Source organism: Gigantopelta aegis, chromosome 7 (assembly GCF_016097555.1).
Source record: "Gigantopelta aegis isolate Gae_Host chromosome 7, Gae_host_genome, whole genome shotgun sequence".
Classification (NCBI taxonomy): Eukaryota; Metazoa; Mollusca; class Gastropoda; order Neomphalida; family Peltospiridae; genus Gigantopelta; species Gigantopelta aegis.
The window spans coordinates 44,328,007-44,337,993 of record NC_054705.1 but is presented as its reverse complement, the minus strand read 5'-3'; positions in this window follow the sequence as shown (position 1 = coordinate 44,337,993).

The window sequence follows — 9,987 nt, the reverse complement described above, 5'->3', positions numbered from 1 at the left end:
ATATAGAGAAAGAGAGCGTGAAATGGAGAGAGAGAGAGGGGGGTTAAGAGAGAGAGATAGGGGGGGGGATAAGAGAAAGAGAGGGAAGGACGGATGGAGTACATACAATATATATAAATTCATACATCAATACATATACACATACACACATACATACATACATACATATACACATACATACATATAATATATACATAGACACATAGACACATGGCTGCAAAAACAATGAGGAACATACAAATTATACCTGCGCTTCACGCATGTGATTTTGAGGTTGGGCAGGGCAACATTCACTGGACAGAAACAACTGCCAATAAACTTTATCGCAGTTGGATGAGGTACTTAAATTTAAACTAAGGCCGGGAAAGGGTAATGTCCACCCTGTTTTAGGACTAGGAACTAACATTGTTAACCTAACTGGTGACACTAACCTTCTAACATCCGCTGAAAAATCATTACTGGACAGGGGTTTGAATTTTTTCCCACCCCCCCCCCCCCCCCCCCCCCAACCAAAAACAGGCTTAGAGGCTAAACTTGACAATGGTATAATGGATACGGCAGTTTTTGACCACAAAATGAAACTGGCCGACTATTTTCGGCGTTCAACTGGAGAAAAAATCCCATTCACGGAAAACTCCGGCTGGTTACCCCCAAACTCTAGTGTAGATCCTGAAATCATTAAAGCTCATAAAAGGATAGTGGAACAAGTGGGTGATATGACGGTTTACACAAATCCACAAAATCTTTCTGTCATGGAACGTCGTGCTCTCACCAAACTACGCAAAAACCGCAAAATTGTTATAAAACCTGCAGATAAAGGTTCAGCCACTGTCATTCTATCAAGGGAGAACTATATCCGGGAAGCCCATCGACAGCTTAATAATTCAAAGTACTACAACAAATTAGACAAAGCTATTTGGCCTGAAAATTTTAAAAAGTTCAATGCAATTATTCACTGTCTAAAAGATCAGGGACATATAAATAAAAAACAAGTAAAATATTTAGAAGCCAGGTCACAATCACAAACCCGGAAATTTTATTTACTTCCAAAAATCCACAAGCCAGTCGATACATGGACCGATATTAACACACCACCCGGTCGTCCAATCATTTCAGACTGTGGATCAGAATCGTACAATATTTCAGAATACATAGACATTCACTTAAAACCAATTGCAAATAGACATGAAAGCTTTGTGAAAAACACTGAAGATCTTCTATCAAAATTATCAAAAACCAAAATCCCAAAAGATTCATTCTTGGTTACCCTTGATATTGACTCCATGTACACCAACATAGGTATTGATGCGGGCATTGATTCAGTTAAGAGAGCATTCGATAAGTACCCAGATCCAAACAGACCAGATACGAACATTATTGAGCTGTTAGAATTAAGCCTAAAAGGAAATGATTTTGAGTTTGATGGAGAAATGTATCAGCAAGTGTGTGGTTGTGCTATGGGCAAACATTTTAGTCCAAACTTTGCATCTATCTATGTCGCCGAATGGGAAGAGGCTGCTTTAAAGAAATCGAGTAAAACACCTCTTTTGTACCTCAGATATCTCGACGATATACTTATCATTTGGCCATATTCTAAACAAGAATTTTGGAACTTTTTTGAGCTATTAAATCAACAGGATGACAATATCAAACTTAAGGCCACCATATCAGATAAATCAGTTGACTTTTTGGATGTAACAATTTATAAAGGTACACAGTTTGAAACATCAGGTTACCTAGACTACAAAGTGTTTTTCAAACCCACAGACACACACCAACTTCTCCACTGTAAGTCTTTTCACCCATGCCACACCTTTAAAGGCATTGTTAAATCTCAGATTATTAGATTTCACAGAAATTCGAGTAACAAACAGAATTTCAATGAGGCTTGTTCACTTTTATTTAGTGCTTTAAAACCTAGGGGATATTCAAAACGGTTTTAAGAAAAATTAAATCTGAAACTGTTCGAGAATTAGAAAATCCCTTTAGGGCAACTGAAGACTATAAACCATACAAACTTCAGCATAACCAATCACCTCAAATAAGCACTGGCTCCTCTACTACTTGTGCCAAAACCAGGTGTAGACTTCACAACTTACTTAAAACGCAGTCGACTTTCAAAAGTCAACAGACCAAAATTGAATATCAAATTCGGACAGACATGAACTGTGATTCGAAAAATGTAGTATATCTAATCACCTGTAATTTATGTAAAAAAACAGTACGTAGGACAAACGCAAAACCAACTGAGAATTAGAGCAGTTTGTCACAAGTATGATATTCGGCATGAAGTTGACACCCCTGTCGCCAATCATTTCAATCTACCTGACCATTCGTTAGATGAAAATTTTGAAATAATTCCAATTGAACAACCCCTGATACTTGGTTCAAAAGACGAAACAGACCTCTTGAGACTTGAACGAGAGGCCTTCTGGATTCGTACATTACAGACAAAACAGCCATTTGGAATCAACGTTGAATCTGGTAAAGCTGTAAAAAGAGATAAAATAATTTTTTCCAATAATTTACAGTCGACGTAGCGTTGATATTGGTAAACTTATGAAGGAGGAGTTTTTAAATCTGCAAACTGTTATGAAAAACCCTATTACAGCACGTCCGGTTATTGCATATAGAAAAAAATCCAAGTCTCAAGGATATCTTAGTCTCCACCCGACTACACGCCGCTTAAGCCTCTAAGCCAGTCCATTTTTCAGTGGTTGGTTTGTTGTTATCCCTTTCCTAACAATTTTTTTAAAAACAAATACATCGTATCCGGCTGTAAACAAAACATAGTACTAGCCAAATAAACTTAAAACAAGACCGAAAAACAATTATATTTTGTATATCACAACGGTCAATTTAAAATCAATTTCGAATCCCTGGGGCAAAATTAGAAAATAACAATTTTTTAGTTTTAAAAATTTCCCGAGCCAGTGCGTTCATTCATTTTTAAATACATATATACACAAACACACACACACACACACACACACACACACACACACACACACACACACACACACACATACATACATAGACACATACCTACACACATACATAAATACATACATACACACATATACACATACATACATACATACATCAATACATATACACATACATACATACATAGACACATACATACATACATACATAGACACATACATACATACACACATACATACATACATACATATACACACATACATACATACATACATAGACACATACATACAATAGAGATATTCAAAATATAAAAATACATACATACATACATACATAGACACATACACACATACATACATACACAGACACATACATACATACATACATACATATATACATACATACATACACAGACATACATACATACATACATAGACACATACATACATACATACATACATAAATACATACATGCATACATAGACACATACACACATACATACATAGACACATACATACATACATACATATACACGTACACACATACACACATACATACATACATAGACACATGGAAGCTTCGATAGCTCAGAGCGTATCGTGGTTAGTCTTGCAATTTGCAGGCGAATCGAGTCCCAGCAACGGCATGGGACAATTTGTGAGGCCAGAAAGGATTTAATTATTCCCTGCGCCAGTGCGTTAATATCTATGTATGTAATAGTCAACCTCGACATACATACAATATATAGATATTCATACATCAATACATACTAGCCAGTGCCAGGTCTGCCCACTGTTTCATGCACGTAAGCGGGATCGACCGCGTAGATTGTAGGTCCCATGCATGTGGTTGAGTTAAAAGAGCTTCCTTTTTATGGAAGCTTCGATAGCTCAGAGCGTATCGTGGTTAGTCTTGCAATTTACGGGCGAATCGGTGCCACAGGTTCGAGTCCCAGCAACGGCATGGGATAATTTGTGAGGCCAGAAAGGATTTAATTATCCCCTGCGCCAGTGCGTTAATATCTATGTATGTAATAGTCAACCTCGACATACATACAATATATAGATATTCATACATCAATACATACTAGCCAGTGCCAGGTCTGCCCACTGTTTCATGCACGTAAGCAGGATCGACCGCGTAGATTGTAGGCCCCATGCATATGGTTGAGTTAAAAGAGCTTGCTTTTTATGGAAGCTTCGATAGCTCAGAGCGTATCGTGGTTAGTCTTGCAATTTCCGGGCGAATCGGTGCCACAGGTTCGAGTCCCAGCAACGGCATGGGACAATTTGTGAGGCCAGAAAGGATTTAATTATCCCCTGCGCCAGTGCGTTAATATCTATGTATGTAATAGTCAACCTCGACATACATACAATATATAGATATTCATACATCAATACTGTGACGGTACATGCTCTTAAATTTGTTTCGCCTGTGGCGATTTTAATTGTGTTAGAGGGCCGTGTGCTGTTTCATTGCACTTAAGCCCAGATGGGCAACTTGTTACGTAATACTTCTGCGCGACTGTCCTCGATCGGTACGCCTAATACACACCCAGCCAGGTGCGGAGGCCATGTGGCTAGTAGTTACGTAATATCTCCGGTAGTGCTGTTTATGGCCAGGAGATTGCTCGCGGTTGGCGACAGCCAGACTGACGATCAGAGAGAAATATATCGACTCTAGTAGAGGTAGAATATGAGATGATACGTGAGGTACCGCCTTGTACCCCCAGGCGTATTCTGATTTATAATAAATAGCTAGAATTTAGAGATATTTAGGAGAACGAAAAGGACGGCTCCCAGAGAACGTAGTCCGTTGGACTTTGGTAAATATTTTTATTTCTGCTCTGTGTATAACCTTGATGTGATTGATGTGACTTTAAATATTTTAATACTGTATTATACCAATATTCTTTAGAGAGTGTCTTCGGTCATCTGACGAAGTAAATCGTAGACTTTTTGTTCTAACATTATACGAGTATTTGGTAATATAAAGCTTAACCAGTCATCCTAGACGACCTAGGTAAACTGTAGGCTATTGTCTTTATTGTGATAGGTACCAGTATTAAATCTGTGTTACAAGATTACTGAAAGAGTAGTTAAGGGTTAATTAAAAATTAACCCGTTAGGAATAGAGCTGTAATTCCTTTATTAATTAAGTTCCCCTGGAAGCGTTTCTCAATTATCACACGTTACTGAACGAGTAGTAAGGGTTAATTAAAAATTAACCAGTTAGGAATGGTGTTGTAATTCCTTTATTAATTAACTTCTCCTGGAAGCGTTCTCAATTATCACACGCGTGGGTGTTGTGTAACGGTGAAGTGATTCGCATATTGTGTAACTAGACACCTAGAGATTAACTAATTAAGTGATCAGTTCTGGGTTGTTATTATTGCTGTTCTTAATTAACTACTACGGCTGTACATTTGTCAGCGTAGATTAATACAGATTCCAAAGTGTATTGTGTTTTTGTTGTGTTTCTAGAGAACTAACGTGCTATATTAATATATACTTTATATAAGATCGTATCTCTGATCATACGTAGAGACGAGCCATACTAGGGTTTAACCGCCTGTTACAGAGAGATCTAATACATATACAGTTAGGAGAGATATTTTGATAATCGTGTTTTATTCAGTCACGGGAATTATAGAATCCCCGTGACAGGAGTAGAAAATTGGGGCGCTCGTCCCGGATCTGAAACGGGACATGCATATTTAAAAAAGTATTGTTTGTAAATGGGGGCTTTATAAATTATTTTTACAAATTTACCAGAAGTAGCACGTTGTTCACTAGAAAATTAATTAATAATAAGTGTGTCATATCTAAACATGGATAAGAATTTGCTGGATAGGCCTACGCTCAGTGTAGTGGAGATTAAACGAGCACGTAAGGCCGAGTTAGTTGAAATCGAGGGTGAGCGAGAAATTGATTTAACATCAGCTAAAACCTTAGGAGATATAAGGACAATTATTATCCAGGAAGTTTTTGGTGATAGTCCTGTTATGGAAGACAGTGAGATTGTTCCAGAGATAGAGATAAATGAGTTAAGTGTGGAACAACAATTAGCTTTTAAAAAGCTTGAGTACGAAAGAGAGGAACGTGCATTAGATAGAGAGAGAGAGAGAGAGAGAGAAAGAAGGTAGAGATAGAGAAGATAGAGAGAGGGATAGAGAAGATAGAGAGTGGGATAGAGAAGATAGAGAGAGGGAGAGAGAAGAGAGAGAGAGAGAGAGAGAGAGAGAGAGAGAGAGAGAGAGAGAGAGAGAGAGAGAGAGAGAGAGAGAGAGAGAGAGAGAGAGAGAGAAAGAGAGAGAGAGAGAAGCGAGAGATAGGGAGAGAGAATTCCAGTTAGAAAAATTAAAAGTGGAACATGAGTTAAAGTTGAATACTGAAGAAGTCAGACGAGAAGCCGGAAATGGGTTTAACATGTCGGAGGCTTATAGATCAGTGCCTGTATTTGATGACCAGGAGGTAGATATGTTTTTCCAACTTTTTGAACGGGCCGCTAAGCAGCTAAATTGGCCGCAGTCTAAGTGGGCATTGTTAGCCGTGTCTAAGTTTAAGGGGAAGGCTAGTGTAGCTTATAATTCAATGAGTGATGAGCGAGCAAGTCAGTACGACCTAGTTAAGGCGGCAGTGTTGAGGGCGTATGAATTACGTCCTGAGGATTATCGTTTACGGTATAGCGAGTTGAAAAAAACGCAGGGTCAGTCTTATAGTGAGTTTGTGGCTAAGAAGGCAGGGATGTTTGATAAATGGGTTGTTTCTCATCAGGTAGAGTCATATACCGAGTTACGGGAGTTGTTGATCTTACAGGACATTAAAAATGGATTACCAGTTAGCTTACGTATTCATTTAGAGGATCGTGATGTCAAAAAGATAGAGGAGGCAGGCATAGTGGCAGATGATTACGTGTTAATACACAAAGCTCAGGCAGTACAGGGTAGCTCTATACAACAGGGTGATAAGAAGAAATTTCAGCCAGGTTTTTCCCGGGAAAGTAACTATCGGGGAGAGTCATCTAGTTGGTCAGCTAGTCAGGCAAGGAATGTACCTGGTGGGCAAAGTAGGGATAGGCCTGCATTATCAGCCAATGCACGAACTTTTCGTCCACATTGCAGTTACCGTAAAAAGGATAACCATCTTATCGGGGACTGTTTTAAAAGGAAACGCGATAATGCGCAAGTGGTCGGTTTAGTGAGGTCAGCTCCTAGTTAGCGAGAGAGTTAATGGTTAGTCCCATGGCAGAGAAAGTAAACCCGTAAGTGTCCACTGGTATGGTTTGTGATGTGAAACAAGAGTTGTGTCCTAAGGCAATATCAATACATAGAGATACCGTGTGTAGTCAGAGTCTGATAACGCAAAAGTGTTTAGCTGGTATTGAAAATTCCGATACAGGACGAAGTTTGGCTTTAAGCTCAGTTACTGGAGAAAAAAAGGTTGTCCGGTTACATAAGGTTTTCTTGTGTTCGAAGTTTGTGACGGGACCAGTCATTATGGGTGTTGTAAAGGACTTGCCTGTTGAAAACATAGGAGTTTTGTTGGGAAATGATTTGACTAGTCAGTGTTGTCAGCCGAAATGTGACCAATTGTTAATTAAAGACAGCCCTTTACCCATAAAAGAGTGTGAGGTTGATGAGATTAGTTATCCTGCGTGTGTAAAGACTAGGGCTATGGCCAGTAGGTTAGCACAAGACGCAGAGGATATTTGTGATTTGTCTGATATGTGTGTGAGCCATGAAATTGGAGTGGGTGAGGTTATCAGTAAAATGGTAGATAAGTCAACTGAGGAATTAAATGTGGTGGAACCTGTTGATCTCCCGCAGAGGGGAATTGAACCAGTTGTGTTTGATAGAGGGGATTTACCTTGTAATAGACTAGAGTTAGTACTAGAGCAGGGGGCTGATCCAAATTTGTTGGCAGCTCGCACTACCTTGTTAACTGTGGACAAGGGAGTATTAATGATTAAGAGAGTTAGGGATGGGAAGGCTAGGAAGCAACTGAGCCATGCTCAGAGCAAAATAAAATCAGTGTTTGATAGGAAGACTAGGAGTCGGGAATTTAAACTAGGGGATAAGGTGCTGATGTACCTTCCCATTAAACGGGGTTCATTACAGAACAGGTATTTCGGGCCCTATGTTGTGCACAAACGAGTTAATGAGACAGGGTATGTGATAAACACTCCTGATAGGGTTAGGAAAAGTAGGTATTGTCACATCAATTTGCTAAAAGGTTATTTTGACAGACTGCCGATAGTTCCAGAGAGACCGGTCCAAATTGAGAGACACTCAATTTCCTGTGATGACGTCAAGACTGCGGAGATCAAGTTGGCCAACGGCCAGATTCTAGCAGACTTGAACCCCCAGCGAGCAAAGTTGACTACGTCGAAACATGACAATGTTTCCATTTGTCAGAACCTTCCAACGGTTACCAACACCTTAAGCCAAGATGTGCGCTTGGAACCCTACGCTATACCGATTCGACAGCATGCCTATCGGAGGAAACCTGGAAAACGTGCGACGCTGAAAAAGAGGGAAACGAAGTTCCATTGGTCAGGTGAATGCGAGAAGTCATTCAACCGTCTCAAGCAGAGGCGCTACTTGTCTCCCGTGATGGCAGCACGAGAGTACCGAAGGCTTTTCAAGCTAGCTGTGGGTGCCAGTGACGTGGGTGCTGGAGCTGTGCTGTTCCAAGAAGACGAAGACGGACTGGACCATCCTAATGAAAGCTTCCAACCAGAGAGTTTTGAGATGGAGTCTTCTCCTGCAAGAATACCCAATTACCATTGAACATATCAAGGGCACATCCAATGTAATCGCTGATGCCCTGTCCCGAAGTTGAACGTTATAATAATGTGTTGACATTCTTTATTTCTGTTTTGATTATATATATTTTATTTGTATACCAGGGACTCAGAGACTCAGTGTGATTACTGGTAGTCACCTTATTATTACATGTGTTATAAATGCCCGTATGCGTCGGTTAACGCACCTTTTTGTTTTAATGTAGTATATTTCCCTATTCCTAGAGAATTAAAAATTAACCCGTTAGGAATAGAGCTGTAATTCCTTTATTATAGAGTAGAGAAATACTGTATTATACCAATATTCTTTAGACAGTGTCTGCGGTCATCTGACGAAGTAAATCGTAGACTTTTTGTTCTAACATTATACGAGTATTTGGTAATATAAAGCTTAGCCAGTCATCCTAGACGACCTAGGTAAACTGTAGGTTAGTGTCTTTATTGTGATAGGTACCAGTATTAATTCTGTGTTACAAGGTTACTGAATGAGTAGTTAGGGTTAATTAAAAATTAACCCGTTAGGAATAGAGCTGTAATTCCTTTATTAATTAAGTTCCCCTGGAAGCGTTCCGAAAATTATCACACGTTACTGAACGAGTAGTAAGGGTTAATTAAAAATTAACCAGTTAGGAATGGTGTTGTAATTCCTTTATTAATTAACTTCTCCTGGAAGCGTTTCTCAATTATCACACGTGTGGGTGTGGTGTAACGGTGAAGTGATTCGCATATTGTGTAACTAGACACCTAGAGATTAACTAATTAAGTGATCAGTTCTGGGTTGTTATTATTGCTGTTATTAATTAACTACTACGGCTGTACATTTGTCAGCGTAGGATAATACAGATTCCAAAGTGTATTGTGTTTTGTTGTGTTTCTAGTGAGCTAAACGTGCTATAATAATATATACTTTATATAAGATCGTATCTCTGATCATACCTAGACGAGCCATACTAGGGTTTAACCGCCTGTTACAGAGAGATCTAATAGATATACAGTTAGGAGAGATATTTTGATAATCGTGTTTTATTCAGTTACGGGTATTATAGAATCCCCGTGACAGTATGTAATAGTCAACCTCGACATACATACAATATATAGATATTCATACATCAATACATACTAGCCAGTGCCAGGTCTGCCCACTGTTTCATGCTCGTAAGCGGGATCGACCGCGTAGATTGTAGGTCCCATGCATGTGGTTGAGTTAAAAGAGCTTCCTTTTTATGGAAGCTTCG